The sequence below is a fragment of the Myxocyprinus asiaticus genome, chromosome 46 (assembly GCF_019703515.2).
Source record: "Myxocyprinus asiaticus isolate MX2 ecotype Aquarium Trade chromosome 46, UBuf_Myxa_2, whole genome shotgun sequence".
Classification (NCBI taxonomy): Eukaryota; Metazoa; Chordata; class Actinopteri; order Cypriniformes; family Catostomidae; genus Myxocyprinus; species Myxocyprinus asiaticus.
Window position 1 is genome coordinate 2,929,550 of NC_059389.1, and position 17,946 is coordinate 2,947,495.

Sequence of the window (17,946 nt, forward strand, 5' to 3'; positions counted from 1 at the left end):
TGACCTGATAAAAAGAAAGGCTTATATTTACAGTCTGATCTCCATTCTGCAAGACATGTCAATGAAACCGCAAAGAAAGAGAGATAAGATAGAAAATATTGGCACGATCGTGGAAGCTAATGAGCTAGCATCGGCTGTCGAAGCTGGCGCACCTGCTAAAACCGAGGCTGAAATCCAACCTGAAAACAGTGTAATTATGTCAGCTATAAATGATCAGCGGTGAGAGAGGTTAGAGCGGATTTCTCTACTGAAAGACTTACCGAAGCTAAGAGCCACGTTAGTCAAGCCGAGGATGACATCAGTGACTTTCAAGGAAGGGTTGCCAAACTTGAAAAAAACAGTATCGAGTGTAGAAGCCGACACTCAAACATTTGGATTCTAGGACTCCCAAATGGAGTTGAGGGAAAGGATCCTGTTGCTTTTTTTAGAAAAATGTCTACCTCAAGTTTTGGGTCCTAAGACTTTCCCGGCACCGGTGACTATCGAACGTGCACATAGGCTACCCAGCAGCGCACAGTCCAGGCCTAAAATGATGATTCTTAAATTTCTCAACTTTGCAGACATAATCAGAGTAATGAGAGCAGCTCGGGAAAGAGGTACGGTGACGTTTCTAGGATCAGCACATTATGTTTTTCCTGATCTGTCCTCTGGGGTTTTGAGTCAATGGAGGCGATTCGAAGATGTGAAGCGAGAATTTCGAAAGGAGAAGATCAAGTATGGGATGATTTTCCCTGCCAAACTTCTGGTGTTCTTGTCATACATATTAAGAATCCATGGAGTGATGGTGGCGTAGTGGACTAAAGCACTGAACTGGTAAGCGAAAGGTTGTTGGTTCAATCCCCACAGCCACCACCATTGTGTCCTTGAGCAAGGCACTTAACTCCAGGTTGCTCCAGGGGGATTGTCCCTGTAATAAGGGCACTGTAAGTTGCTTTGGATAGAAGCGTCTGCCAAATGCATAAATATAATATAAATATAAGAAAGAGGCCTCGGATACAGCTTTGCTTTCCCTCGATGTGGAAAAAGCTATTGACAGGGTGGAGTGGGGCTGGCTTTTTGATACACTCTCCCGATTTAGTATTGGCCCTTACTTTAGAAAATGAGTTAACATTTTATATTCGAATCTCACGGCAGAGATCTTGACTAATAATATAATTTCTAAGCCATTTCAACTTTCTTGTGGTACGCGCCATGGTTGCCCCCTCTCGCCTCTTTTTACATTGGCCATTGAACCTCTGACTATGGCTATACGAAGACATAAGGATATATCAGGGATTACAATTGGTGGTCTTGAAAACAAATTAGCTTTATATGCTGACGATATTGTATTATTTATGTCTAATTTGAATATATTAATACCCTCTCTTTTGAGTTTACCATATGAAAGAGGAGGGTTACAGTTGCCTAACCTTAAGTGGTATTATTGGGCAGCTAAATTAAGAGCAGCAATGTTTTGGTTTTCGAACGAAAGTACTACCCCTTGGTTAAGGATTGAGGCAAGTATGACCGGACAGCTGCCTTTGAATCTGTATCTGTATTCTGCACCATTGCCCAAACTGAAAAAAGCCACTTCTAATCCCTTTGTTAAGAACACTATTGTGGTATGGTATGAAGTTTTAAAACATCTTGGTGAGACTCCACAACTATCACGATTTACCCCTATACGGGGAAACACTAATTTCACCCCAGGGACGCATGATCAAGGTTTTAAAATTTGGAAACAAAAGGTTTAAGTGAGGTGGCAGATTTATACAGTAACGATCCTCTGCTTAGTATTCAGGAATTAAGGCAAAAGTTTGATTAACCTAAAACCCACTTTTTTTTTTTAAATATCTTCAAATTAGAAATTTTATTAATCAGGTACAGCATTATTCACTTCTCTTACCGGATCTGTCTAATATAGAGAAGAAGAAAAAAATCATAATGCACCACTTTAATGATGGTGGACAAATCTCCTTATTCTACAGACTTATTACCACTTACAGCAAAGAAACAACTGAAACTAAGCATCTGGCATGGTGTCAAGATTTAAAGAGGATATAACTGTTTAAATGCCCAGATCCAGACCATTAATACAAGGTGTAAGCTACTGCAATACAAATGGATTATGACAGTATATATAACTCTAGAAATACTTCATAAATTTAAACCCAATATTCCCGACCAATGTATTAAATATAACTCAGAGAAAGGAATTTTATATCATTGCTTATGGAATTGTCCTCAAATCCAACTTTTTTGGGAAAAAGTTCTAGATAGTTTGTCTCTGGAAGTGAAACAAAACGTCCCCAAATGTCTTTGTATTCTAAATATTTTTCCTGCAACATGTACTTTAACTAGCCCTGGAAAGATAATCTTGATCTTTTGTTTATTATAAGGAAAACTCGTTATCGCTAGATACTTGAAAACTTAGAAAGCCCTAAGATTAATCAATGGATACAAGAGTTATCTTATTGTTTGACTATGGAAAAACTCATATATTGTTAAGGCAAAACCTGAAAGTTTCAACAAAGTATGGAATCCCTTTATAGAATTTTTGAAAGAATCTAACCCTAACAGTCTATTTTAATAATGATGTACGAGCATATACTATATGCGAAAGTTTTTTTTTTTTTTTTTTTTTTGGGATTATCATTTTATTTAGTGATTATTTAAATTAAAAATCAACAAAGACAGTGTTCAAAAAAAATTCTCTCTTTCTCGCTCACTCGCTCTCTCTCGACACGTGTGCAGGCTTAATCAAGTCTCCTCCAGTGTACCATATTTTCACCCTCCTCTGGCTTTCTGCCTGACAGGTCTCTCTCTCTCTCTCTCTCTCACACACACACACACACACACACACACACACACACACACTGACTGCATGCACATGCACGTGGACAGAGCAGCACATCTTTACATTTAAGAAAACTTTGCTGCAAACAAAATGCAGAATGTATACATTTTACAACAAAAGTGTGAACACATGTGGGCAATTTAGCTGTGGATTCATGAAAAACTCATCAACAACATTTTATTTGCATTGTTTATGTCAATGTTCTAATAACCAAGATTATAGAATAACAATTCTTCCTGAAGAGTTCTAGAATGCATCTTAGAGTACCAGAATGAAAGTCATGCTTCTAGAAGGACACTCAGACTGAATTTCTAGACTGATTCAAGACTCAATTTTGAATTTCAGAGAAGCTATAAAGTCAACCTCAGAGTTCTAGAATGAATTTCAGAAGTCTAGAACAAAACTCAGACTTCTAGATTAACTCCACTTCTATAATGAATCTCAAAGTTTAATAACAAAATGTAGGGTTCTAGTATGAAACTCAGATTTCCATAATGAATCTGAAGAGGTCTATAAATAAATTCAAAGTTCTAGAATGAAATTCAAAGTTCTAGAATGAATTTCTGAGCTCTAAATTTAATCTCAGAGTTCTACTCCTAAACATTTCTTTAATGCATCTCAGAGTTGTAGAACAAATTGTATGGTTCTAGAATAAAACTCAGGTTTCTAGAAAGAGTCTCAGAAGATCTAGAAAGATATCCCTAGTTCTATAATTGATATCAAAGTTCTAGATTGAATATTAGAGTTCCAGAATGAATCGCAAAGTTCTACAATAAATCTCAGAGTTCTAGCATGGAAATAAGTCTACTAGATGATTAATTCCCAAAGTTCTAGAATGAATGTCAAAGTTCAAGTGTGAATCTCAAAGGTCTAGAATTAAATTTAAACTTCTACATTAACTCCTAAATTTATTTAATGAATCTCAGAGTTGTTTAACATAATTTATGGTTATAGAATAAAACTTAGACTTCTAGATTAAATCCTAAATATCTTTAATTCATTTCAGAGTTGAAGAACAAATTTTATGGTTCTAGAATGAAACTTGGAGTTCTGAAGAGTCTCAGAAGGTCTAGATAAAATCCCTAGTTTTATAATGAATCTCAAATTTCTAGATTGAATCTCAGCATTCTGTAATGAATCTCAAAGTTCTAGAATGAATCGCAAAGTTCAAGATTGAATATCAGAGTTCTAGAATAAATCGCAAAGTTCTACAATGGATCTCAGAGTTCTAACATGAAAATAAGACTTTTAGATTCATTCCTGAAGTTCTAGAATGAATGTCAAAGTTTAAGAGTGAATCTCAAAGGTCTAGAATTAAATTTAAACATCTACATTAACTCCTAAATTTCTTTAATGAATCTCAGAGTTGTAGAACAAAATGTATGGTTCTAGACTGAAAACACATGGTTCTAGAATGAATCACCGATTTTTAGAATGAAACTCAAGGTTTCTAAAATGAGTCTCAGGAGGTCTAGAAAGAAATTCTGAGTTCTGTAATAAATCTCAAAGTTCTAGATTGAATTTCAGCACTCTATTATGAATCTCAAAGTTCTAGATTTTATCTCAGAGTTCAACAATGGATATCGGAGTTCGAGCACAAAAAAAAAAAAAAAAAACTTCTACTGTAGATTAATTCCCAAAGTTCTAGAATGAGTTCTACAGCAAAATTTAATTTAGGGTTCTAGATAGCAAACTCAGGGCCTTTTTCCAGATGGAAAGTCTGCAGTATTTTAAAGACTGTGCAAGTGAAAACCAGTAAGTGTGTCCACATTCTGTGAGCTACTGTTTGTTACACATTTATGAGGAGACAATCTTGTGTATGTGTACACACACACACACACACACACACTCACTTACACACAAACACACACTTTGAGTCTTCAGCCAAGATACTCACATCAGCTTAATTTTACCATAAATGATTCAACTCTGTCTGCATGTTCCTGGAAGCTGTCAGGTGCTGTTGTGACCTCAACCTGGTATTACACATATTATTACCTGGTTGATGAATTTGAACTATTTTATTCAAAAAGATATGCATTTGTATACAACCAGTACATTTCGAAAAGGTTTGTTTTTGGATTTTTTGAGCAGTTAGGTTATTTAAGGGCGACTTCACTCTCCGAGCTCTCTTTATAAGCTCTTTTCTGCTCAATGCAAAGTTATTTATAACATTCCCCAGAGGAAAAGATTGTTTAATAAAGCCAAAGTGTAGTTACAACTTCCAGACACAACAAATTTCTATGAGGATTAAGGGGAAAAAAGTCTTCATTGTTGTAAAATTGATGTCTAGTTCCCAACAGACATTCGGCTATTAGACATACTAGTGTACTACATACTGCACAGTATACACTGTATACTGCATGCTAAAAACAAACAGTATATGAAACTGTATGCATTATGCAACATGCTTCAAGTGTTGCAACAAGACCTCATTATGTAGCATGTTTCATTCAGCGAATGGTGTCCAGTTATTATCTTGCATACATTTAAAACATATTTTAGCATATAAGACTGACATTCTTCGATTTCATAACAAATGTCCATGAAACTGAATTGAATAATCCTAACCAAAATAAAAACAATAAAACTTAAATGCATTAATGCTTTATTTATTTGATTTCGTTAAAGATTCCTCAGTTCAATTTGATGATAATTTGTTATGATATTAAAATGCGTGATTCTTAAAAATAGGCTCAAATATTGGTTTTGAGTGTAAAAATGTGGTTATTTTGCATTTTGAATCCAATTATGTGTAACCACGTCTTAACTTTTGGTATGGTCGAATGCTTTTTCTGTCTTGTCAGTTTCCTGTCCTTGTATCTGATATCATTCTGATGAGTTTGTTCAAAGGGGACACTTTGAGATTCACCTGTCATGAACTTTACCAGGATACTCTCGAGTAAACACTTGTTCTCCTGCTGAGATCCTAATGGTAAATCTACAAAGAACTTACAATGGAAGTGAATGGGGCCAGTTCATAAACATTCAAATACTCACTGTTTCAAACATATAGCCACAAGACGTAAACAATGTGCGTGTTAACATGATTTTAGAGAGTTCTAACTTTCTGCTGTCCTTATAAATGAAGTCATTTTCAAACGTCGGATACGCTGCTGTAACTCAGGAAGTGCCTACGGTCTGTGTATCATCTGCGGGGGACGGACGCAACGAGAGGAGCCAACAGGATATTAAACACGCCGATGTCTATCACAGGGGGCACTGGACCAGATTGATCTGGAATAGTCTGCAGTCTGACCAGCACATGTCTGGACATGTTCACTTAGACCACTGATTCTCTGTCTTATATGACATTTTCACAAAATGTTTGTCACTTTACAAATGTTGTAATTGCTAACTTTGTACAAACTGATCTAAATGTTGGATCTGGATGCATACAGAGGCCCCAACAAAAGAATTTGATGTCAACGTAAGTGTCATCTTGCTCAAATGCTGTTAGAGCTTTTCTTTAAAATAACTAGCAGTGGTTTTGCCGATAATGCGCAAATAACCGCCGGGTCGTTCCAGTCAACATCTAATCAAGCCGTACACAAAGAGACGAGCTTCACTCTGAAAGCTTTTAAGTCTATCTCAGTGACCTTTGGACGCAACAAGAGCGTGCGTTTGCGAAGATTTAATCTCATAATCATCAGCTTTAATGTTTAAATGTAAGCCATGTGTGCTGCTTGATAACAGCACGCGGCATGCTGTTCTTGACCCTGGAATAACTTCTCGAAATCAAAGAAAAAATATGATTTCTGGCTTTATGCCACTGTAAGATTACCCATACCTGAGCAAGTGCTAATCGCAATGGAGGAAAAAAATGTGGCGAAATGATCCATGGCTCACATGCGGGCCAGGAAGTTTCCTGTGTGAGTTTAAAATGCCTGATAGAGTAACAATACAATGTTACAGTTCTAGTTCATTGAGCCATAAATGCAGAAAGCACATTGCTACTGCTTGTCAAAACATCTCTGAGCCGCACCAAACCAACAACCGAAATCTCCATGTGAGCCGGTGAGGCGTATGGATGGAGGCAAAAATCTTTAATCAATTAATTGCGAAGGGGAAAAAAATCATGCATTGCAAAAAAATTCCTTCTTTTGTCTAATTAGCTGTAAAAATATCTAAAAATCCTAAAAACAAGCAAAATTGCATGAGACGTTAAGGCTAGTTTTAAATCCTGAATATAAGTACCTTGTGTCAGATTGTGTATGAAGTATTTTAAGTCAAATAACATTCAATAGCTGACACCATTGCAAACAATTATATTCCTAATGAGTATCTTTGTCTAAAAAAAGATCTAAACATCCAAATAATGAGACTATTTTGAGCTGAGAAGCAACATTTCATAACTTCCAATAGCTTGTTTGCAGAGAATCTTGAATATAAATGTACTTTATCTTATTGCATTGACAGATTTTTTACCTTTCACTATTTTATGTCAAATAAAATTAATAACTGTATAGTGAATCCAAAATAGCAAGTCCTTGCATGAGGATGCGGGGTCGCACGAGGTTAAGGCCACATAATAAACTTTAAGAAGAGGTGTGCTATAAGTTTTAATAAGAGATCCAACTATTTTCACCTGATGGACGATAAAACAGGTGAAAAAATCACATAGACATACATTTAAGTCATATCTTAATACTAGAATATTGTATTGCGATATTATGCCTATAAAAACTATAGCTACTATGATCATTTTTTATAAGGTGTTCAAGCACGAAGTGCTGAAACCCTACTGTATTCGTCAGGATTATTATTATTATTATTATTATTATTCTGCCCTAAAATTGATCGTGCAGACCAAACCGTAAGGCCTAGAGACTTGAAACTTTGGGAAATGGTAGTACTCTGGCAGTCTACACATTCGTATGGACTCGACCCGTTCGGCCAATGGGGGGGCGCTACAGTTAACAATTCATATAACACTTTTTGGGCCATTACTCATAAACCGTATAACATACAAGTGCCTTCATTGGAATTGTTGGCTCTCCATTTTCATTTGTGTCATGAAAATGTTTTCGCAATTTGCAATTTTTTATAAAACCTACTTTTGTAGTCCTAGGCCACTGGCCCGATCGGAGCCAAACCAATGCAGTCCCATTATATATTTTTGGTTAACTTTCAACTGATCGTCGTAACGGTATGCCAAAATGTACGACGCTCCCATGGCCACTTTTACGCAAATGCCTATAACACTTGAACGGTATGAGATATTTTCTCAAAACTCAGGAAATGTATGTATGGGGTCATTCTGAGGACACAAGAAAAAAAATTACACACCTCTGCCTTTTGGTGGTGCTATAAAAATTAAAAACCTAAAAATGGGGGGCCTGGGTAGCTCAGTGGTAAAAGACGCTGGCTACCACCCATGGAGTTCGCTAGTTCGAATTCCAGTGTGTGCTGAGTGACTCCAACCAGGTCTCCTAAGCAACCAAATTGGCCCGGTTGCTAGGGAGGGTAGAGTCACATGGGGTAACCTCCTCATGGTCGCTGTAATGTGGTTCGTTCTCGGTGGGGCGCATGGTGAGTTGAGCGTGGATGCCGCGGTGGATGGCGTGAAGCCTCTACACACACTATGTCTCCGTGGCAACGCGCGGAATAAGATGCGCGGGTTGATGGTCTCAGACGCGGAGGCAACCGGGATTCATCCTCCGCCACCCGGATTGAGGCGCATCACTACGTGACCACTAGGACTTAAAAGCGCACTGGGAATTGGGCATTCCAAATTGGGTGAAAATAAATAAAATAAAAAATAAATACAAATGGCTCTAACTAAGGAACAATTGGTCTGATCGACCTGTAATATTGCATGCAGTGTCTTTGTCCAAGGTGCCATCAAGTTCTATGAGTACAGCTGCATATCTTGAGAAACATCGACATAAAGATGTATTAGATAATGAGGCTTATTTTGAAACTTAAATATACAGTAAGTGTATTATATAATGTTGCAGTAGCGGATTTGTTTCACAAATTGATGCTGTATACACAATTTTATGTAAAATAAAATGTATTAACTAAATAAATAAAATAAAAATGCAATTGAATTTAAAATGTAATTAAAATAACTTTTAACATATGCAAAAAAACAAGTAAAATAAATGCCAGTGCAACAAGACAAGTTAGGAATTTATATCAAATCATTTCTCAATTGAGAAAAAAACACCATAAATATGCCTTAAATGGTGTTTTACAACTGATTAATAATTATACATGAATTTATGAGATTTAGCTCAAACAATCATGTCAAAACATGTCTTTTATTTTCACAATTATAATTCCCATACTGAGAATAAAGATAATTCATACAGCAACAGCCACTACAATAGGATATATTTGTATATATTTATCTTTGGTTATATTATGCTATACCACATTTTCTATTTTGACTGAATTACTGAATCTATATACTGCATATATAGTACATGGGTTGCGCCAGCTCTACTTTCAAGCTGTTATTTATATGGAGTCTTACACACTCCATATACTTTAACAGAACAAATACCTTAAGACTGAACTGAACAGAACTGCCACAGATGCTGGCTTTTCCAAATGGATTTGAGTTGATCGGTACGCTAAACACTCACACGGATCTCAACTGTGGGAAGAGTTGTTTCCTTCGTATAAACGTCATCACACACAAACATATGTAGGTGTGTTGTAGACGCAGACACTAGTAGAGTTGTTATGACTGTGCAAGCTCAGGAAGAGATTTGACTAAAGCAACAAATCTTTGCCATGTCCCACAAAACCACCCACCGAGAGAAGACCACGGCTCTGAGATGTGTACATCTGCTGGTGCGGCCCACATACAAAACCCTTCCGATCTGACATATGGACCTGCGCAAACGGAAAGGTCTACAGATAAAGACTGTCCAAAATCTGAATGCACCCTCAGTGGCCAAGATTAGGGCTAGAAACATACTCTACACCGGTACACAAACACAGATGCGAATGTTTGGCCAATGGATTCGTCCTGTACATAATTGGGTCGTTGAAAAATAATTTTGCCTGAGATGATTAAAATGAGAAATAGTTTAAATCTAATTTAAGGATCTAGTTGCTAGAAATGTCATGTTTGTGTCCATGTTGGTTTCACACATTTATGAAAAACGTCTGTAGAATTCTCTACAAAAAACTAAAACAAAAATTGAATAGCTGTCAACTGATGTAACCATCAAGTAAAATGTGTTGAAATACTTTCCTTGTACCTGGAATACAAGTGAGTGTACACAACTTAAAAAACATGAATTTTTGAGTCACGAATATCAAGACGTTTTTTCAGGGTTAAAGGGGGCCTCTTTGGTTGACAACAAAATGGTGCGCTGCATGTTGGTTACACTGCCTGACTTTGATTTGATGGCAAAAGTTTTTCAAATATTAATACAATTTTAAAATCATTCAAGAAATAAAAATGAATTGGGGGGTCTGGGCAGTTCAGTGAGTATTGACGCTGACTACCACCCCTGGAGTAGCGAGATCGAATTCCAGTGCGTGCTGAGTGACTCCGACCAGGTCTCCTAAGCAACCAAATTGGCCCGGTTGCTAGGGAGGGTAGAGTCACATGGGGTAACCTCCTCGTGGTCGTGATTAGTGGTTCTCGCTCTCAATGGGGTGTGTGGTAAATTGTGCGTGGATTGCGGAGAGTAGCACGAGCCTCCACATGCTGTGAGTCTTCGCGGTGTCATGCACAAAGAGCCACGTGATAAGATGCACGGATTGACGGTCTCAGAAGCAGAGGCAACTGAGACTTGTCCTCCACCACCCGGATTGAGGTGTGTAACCGCCCCACCTTGAGGACCTACTAAGTAGTGGGAATTGGGCATTCCAAAATTGGGGAGAAAATGGGATAAAAATAAAAAAAAATTGTGTTGAAGTAGTCTTGAGTGATTTGCATTTTATTTTAAATAACTTAATAGATCTGTCATGTCATTGACCCACTTGTGCCACCAAATGGAGTTGACAGGTTTCCCAATGTTGCATTTAAAGCCTTCTCAAATTGTGTGATAGCTCTTTGTGAGGAACAGAGTGAAACTGAGACACTGACAAGTCACTGTCAAGGCGTATTATTATTATATTTAGTATGTATGTACATGTAATATGACACCATATGGATAGAATAGGCTACATGGAATTTATACATTTAAAAAAAATCTAAATAACTAAATATAAAATAAAACATACACTTTCACAAACTATATATATAGCTATATCATAAAACCCTGTGTTATATAAAAATTAAAAATAAAAATATTGATAAACTAACTTAAAATGAAAACTACAATTAATTGAAAAACTAAATCTAAAAAAAAAAAAAAAAAATACAAATAAACTAAATAATCATTTAAAATTGGAAATGGAATACAAATTGGAAGTAAACTCTAATAACCATCAATTGAATTGTTCAATTGAGCGCGGGTTGGGATCTGCCTGTTCTGGTGGATGGGGACACTGATTGAAAGCCTTTACATTTGGATCTGTTCCTCACACAAAGCCATCAAACGGCATCAGAAGATCCAAAATACAGTGGAAAAATATAATAATTTTTTATGAACATTTTTATGGTGCTTTTCTAATTTCTTGAGCTGCGACTCAGACATTCTAAACACCCTTTAGTGTCCCATGACAAACAAAAAAGTGAGCAAATAAGCAACAAATAAATAAGGCCATTTGTAAATGAAGACAACATTTTCAAATCATTGCATTTTAAGTACTGAAATTCTCCGAAATGAGCATCAGAGTGACTTAAAATAAAGGCTGACACTACAGCACCCCTTGTGGCAACGCTGAGAATGCAATGCGAGCTTGCGTTGCGTTATGAACTGCAGTCTGACACTTTTGTAATGTAACAACACAAGAAATCGAGCTAGCATAGCTAGAAGCGTTTGCGTATGATTCAGGCCTAAAACAGCGAACACAAGCCAAACAATACTAGCGTGCCCCACACGGCGACTGAGTGTGGATGTGCTAGAGCGCTTGTCCAGTTCAATGGTTTTGTTGATAGAATAGTGTGCTTTAGATGCAATGGCTCTAAGTCAACAAGGTCCGGGTGACCAGCTGGTTTAAACAGCAGCATTTAATCCCGCAACCTTTGTTTAGCTTGTACAGCGTGTGTGAACGGATGTTTTCAGGTTGAGTCAGGGCTGGGAAATACCCCTAAACGTGTGAAAACCATCTGAACGGCTTTCCGGAAACTTCTGCCAGCTCAGATATGGTCGAGACATGTGAGACAAGCATGAAAGAATTGTTGGTGCAACATGACAAGAAGATGGGTTGGAATTATGCTGAAGTAACCACAGTATCTAGTTGATTATTTTTAAAAACACCCACAAACAGATGCTTGGATTTGAGTCCATTATTTAAAGGAACATTCCGTGTTTAATACAAGTTAAGCTCAATCGGAAGCATTTGTGGCATAATGTTGATTACCACAAAAAAATCATTTAGACTGGTCCCTAATTTGTTTAAAAAAGCAAAAATGGAGGTTCCAGTGAGGCACTTACAATGGAAGTGAATGGGGCCAATTTTTGGAGGGTTTAAACTCAGAAATGTGATGCTTAAAATTGTATTAAAGCACTTACATTAATTCAAATGTTAAAACACATGTATTATTTGAGCTGTAAATTTGTTTAAATCGCCGTTTTTGTGGGATTACTGGGTTTACTGCATTATGTTGTCATGGCAACGAAGTTGTAAAATTGGATATAACTTTACACAGATAAAGGTTATCACACTAAAATCATGTTAACGCACATATTGTTTACATCTTGTGGCTATACGTCTGAAACAGTGTTTTTTTGTTTGTTTGTTTTTTCTCCCCTTTTCTCCCCAATTTGGAATGCCCAATTCCCAATGCGCTCTAAATCCTTGTGGTGGCGTAGTGACTCAATCCGGGTGGCGGAGGACAAATCTCAGTTGCCTCCGCATCTGAGACCGTCAATCCGTGCATCTTATCACGTGGCTTGTTGAGCGCGTTACCGCGGAGACGTAGCGCGTGTGGAGGCTTCACGCTATCCTCCGCGGCATCCACGCACAAATCACCATGCACACCACCGAGAGCGAGAACCACATTATAGCGACCATGAGGAGATTACCACATGTGACTCTACACTCCCTAGCAACCGGACCAATTTGGTTGCTTAGGAGACCTGACTGGAGTCACTCAGCATGCCCTGGATTCGAACTCACGACACCAGGGGTGGTAGTCAACGTCAATACTCGCTGAGCTACCCAAGCCCCCTAAAACAGTGTGTTTTTTAATGTTTACGGATTGGCACCCATTCACTTCCATTGTAAGTGCCTCACTGGAACCCAGATTTAGGAGGGACGAGTCGAAATACACTTTTGTGGTAATTTTGCCACATTTTGCCACAAATGCTGTCGATTGAGCTTAACTTGTATTGAACCCGGAATTATCCTTAAAACAAAAAGTAAAATATCGATCTTGGGGCTTTAAGAATCAATATCGGGTAAAATTCAAAGGAAGATCGCGACTAACCCGACAATCAATATTTTTACCCAGGTGAGTAAATTATGTCCCTTAAACTGCATTTAACCCAAACTAAACCTCAACTTTGCTTTCAAAATAATCCACTGGAACCCCTTTACACACTTTCCCACCACTTATAACTGCCATGGCTAAAATCTGTCCTACACTACACCAGCCCTCCCCTATCTCCCAGAGCAACTCTATCCTGCCCTGCAAATAAAGCCCCTCTGTAAAGTGAAGCTTTGTACCTATCAGTACCAGGCCACGGCCTGTATGTATAATGGCTTTTTCCAAACATATGAACGCTGGGAGCCTGAACAGAGCGCTTTCTATAGGCCATATGGTGACCATGACTGTATGTGCCAGTTGATGGTGTCTGTCTATGGTTCCATCAAGCCAAGCTAATATACATACATGCTAGGATGTGAGCTAGTGTTACATCCCTCATTCATTCATTCACTCATTCATTCATGTTGGGGGGAAGGGCAGGCCCTTTATCATTAAGAGTTAACCCCTATTTTTCCTGAGAGCAAACAATGGGGCCTCTAGTGAGGATAAAGCACTTAGTATAGAGGAGCCTAGTAACCTAAAGTCTGGGACGCAGACATGTTCGAAACTTCTTGCACGCACACACGAGTGCACACAAACGCGTTCTAACCCTTGCTGGATGAATGGCCTGGGATCCTGCTAACCAGATGGCGTTGAACGTAAATGGTGCCAGGTTGACCTGTTGACGGCGTTTAGGGTGAAACGAGTATGGCAACATCAACGTAGCATGAAGAATGAAGGTGACAGGTGTGGAACTACACTTGTCTGTGCACATATCTAATGAATTCATCAACTCTGAGCCAATGGGAGATTTATGAGCTGATTAGAAGCCATGAAAAATGTAGAATATGGGCAAAAAAAAAAAAAAAAAGATATGTTTTTGCCATTTTTACGGATTTACTAGCCATAAGTACTGCTTACTGGCCAAGAAACTGTGTTTAGCAGCCTGATCTCATGAAAATTACGACTGGTGACAATTTTGCAAAATGATATTTCGTGGTTAGTTGCATGTATCACTACAGTTTCGAGGTGAAATGTCCACTGTGTGGCACTAAAAGCGAGTTAAATGTTCTACCAAAACAGATGAGGTTTTTAAGTTTAATTCTCTATCGAGTTTTAAATCAACAAAACAAACTCCCTAAACCTTAAACCTAAACCTAACTAATAATGTCAGAAAAACCAAATGTGAGATGAAAAACACAACCACGTCATTTTGTGGTGCTTCTATGACACTTTCGGCTCACGTGTCGACTCATGTGCTCTTCAGGACTCGTATCCCGCTCCTTTACATCACAAGAGCAACACTCTATCAGTCGAGCTACCGCGCAATTTGATCAAACTTAACACTGGGTAGCTCAGTGGTAAAAACACAGTCTACCACCCCTGGAGTTTGCTAGTTCGCTAGTTCGAATCCCAGGGTGTGCTGAGTGACTCCAGCCAGGTCTCCTAAGCAACCAAATTGGCCTGGTTGCTAGGGAGGGTAGAGTCACATGGGGTAACCTCCTCGTGGTCGATATAATATGGTTTGTTTTCGGTGGGGCACGTGATGAGTTGGGCATGGATGCCAGGGTGGATGGCGTGAAGCCTCCACACGTGCTATGTCTCCGTGGCAACGCACTCAACAAGCCACATGATAAGATGTGTGGGTTGGTGGTCTCAGACATGGAGGCAGCTGGGATTTGTCCTCCAGCAAATCACTACACAACCACGAGGACTTAAAAAGTGCATATGGAATTGGGCATTCCAAATTGGGAAAATTATTTAAATAAAATGAGTCATGTGCTATGGTAAAAGTGTTTAGATGTCATAAGATAGCATTGTGTAAGGAACAGGGCGAAAAAGTAAATGTTTATGAACTGATAATCTGCCATTTTACTCGTACCTTGTGTTAAAGTGAATAAAAGTAATTGTTGTTGTAGCGCCTCTAGTGTTCATTTCAGAAACTGCAGCAATATGTACAACGGGCCACTTAAAGATCATTCTGCAAAAATGTAGGTTTAGTTATGCGTTTCTGAGACCTGGTTAGAGTTTGCATTATTATTATTAAAAACATATATACTGTATGTTTGCCACAGTTTTTTGCTTGCAAATTTAAGTGACAAAACAGCACAGGTCATTGTGTCATTCACAGCATTGCATATTATGTATGCCAGGTTATAATGAAACCTCCGAGCAGCTCGTTCTCTCAGCCGTCTACCAACATCATAAATAAGGTTTGCTGACAGCTACCGCTCTCTCCTCGCCAGGCTTTGGTCTCAGCAGAGCCCTTTTGTGCGAGCGCTGTTTGCATTGGTTCTCCCCGATCGTGTCTTGTTTGCTCAGGCAGACAGAAACGGTGAGGAGTATCTACATTTGTTTAACTCGTCGCCATTCAGCTCTCAGGACTTTGACAAATAGAGACCATTAAACACGGCTTGGCTAACTGTCCCTGAGCTGGGGCATTTGGATACGGTGGGACGTGACAGTTTTTCTGTGCTCGAAAGTTCGTGGGAAGAGAGTTATAAGGAATAATGGTGAAACACAAAAGGGTCATTCCTGTTATGGTGTATCTTTAATACAATGATAATGCATGAGTTGCAATTTAAAGTTGTATTTGTATAAAAGGGTATACCAGAATTTCAGAAATATGGTCAAACTCAAACTCAGAAACGTAACATTTTAATAATTATAACTCGATTATTTACACAATGGCAAGAAGAGCAACAGGGTTGAATCTAACAGGATGGAAATGAAGCATTGTAGTTAGCCATTGAGAGTTAGCTTACACGAGAATGTCAACAAAGTTAGTTTTGATCTTTTTTTAAACATCTTTCGAGGTTACAGTGAGACACTTACAATGGAAGTCAAGGGGAGCAATTTTTTGGAGGTTTTTAAGGCAGAAATGTGAAGCTTATCATTTTATAAAAGCACCTAAATTAATCCTTCTATTAAAACTTGTTTATTATTTGAGCTGTACAGTTGTTTAAATTGTCATTTTTTACAGTACTTTTAGGGTTTTAGAGTTTGTTAACATTACATCGTCATTGTCCTGTGTAAGTGTCTCACTGTAACCTCGATTTTTGCTTTTTTTAAAGAAAAGGAGTCAAAATCATTTTTTTTGGTATTCAATTTTATGCCACAAATGCTGTCAATTGAGCTTAACTTGCATTGAACCCGGAATATTCTTTTTAAAAAACTGGCTTTTGTTAAAGGGATATTATAAAAGACTAACAGAATGGAAAGTGATATTGAGGACACAGGAAAAAAATATCAAATTATTACTAAATTAAAGCAATATTCCCAAGAAAACATGTTTGAAACACCAGGAAGTATTCTTAATAAACTGAAGTAGATTTAGGTATATTTTAGAAGTAAAAAAGGGCAACATCCACTTAAACCATAGTAGTGAAATGATTTAAAATTCACTCATATGTTTACTTAATTGTGATGTTGTAATAAAATACATTTAATATGTCATCCAATATATTAACCCTTGTGTGACCTTCGGGACATTTTTTGTCATTTTGGCTGTGTTAATGCTAATGGCATACATTTTGCCAAAGGTGTGTATTTTTGGGGAGTTTTGATATTTCAACCTCAGTTCCTATAATACATCTATAATACACTGTGTACACAAAATAGTTACACTCAGGACCTTCAGGACAAAAATGTCCCCATTGAAACCCATTAAAACTGTAATATTTGATCCCAGTGCCATTAAAGCATAAAATCATGAATTCTATGACATTATGCTTTCATTATGGAGCCCTGGCTTCAAAATGTACATTTGTAATATTTTCCACCAGATGGCTCCATTTTTCTCATGTTTAGCCTATGGAGCAAATACAAGCTTTTGCCCTATTTTCTGTTTGCTGTATTATAGAGCACTGCAGGACAATTGAATAAATGATGCAGCTAAAATTGTGTGTGTGTGTTGGTATGGATGTCACAGTGTGTTTTGTATGTGTGTATTAATGCGTGGGTTGGCGGTCTCAGACGCGGAGGCAGCTGGGATTCGTCCTCCAGCAAATCACTACACGACCACGAGGACTTAAAAAGCGCATATGGAATTGGGCATTCCAAATTGAGAACATTTTTTAAATAAAATGAGTCATGTGCTATGGTAAAAATGTTTAGATGTCATAAGATAGCATTGTGTAAGGAACAGGGCAAAAAAGTAAATGTTTATGAACTGATAATCTGCCATTTTACTCGTACCTTGTGTTAAAGTGAATAAAAGTAATTGTTGTTGTAGCGCCTCTAGTGTTCATTTCAGGAAACTGCAGCAATATGTACAACGGGCCACTTAAAGATCATTCTGCAAAAATGTAGGTTTAGTTACGTGTTGGTATGGATGTCACAGTGTGTTTTGTATGTGTGTATTAATAAATGTATGTGTGTGTGTGTGTGTGTGTGTGTGTGTGTGTGTGTGTAAAAGACAACAGTGGCATTATGTAAACAAACTGGCATTTAAAGGGTTAAAATCCTGAAAATGAATGAATATTGGATAGTTATGATCAGGACTGATGTTGGTTAAACAAATGAACTCATTGAAAGTGGAAAATAACATTAATATATAATATTATTA

At 37.7% G+C, this 17,946-nt stretch overlaps 1 protein-coding gene across 1 annotated transcript in view; it reads right to left on the reverse strand.

The window, feature by feature from the left end:
- kcnq1.2 (potassium voltage-gated channel, KQT-like subfamily, member 1.2) overlaps window positions 1-17,946 on the reverse strand; it is a 180,299-nt gene that overhangs the window by 82,318 nt on the left and 80,035 nt on the right. The window lies entirely within an intron of this gene.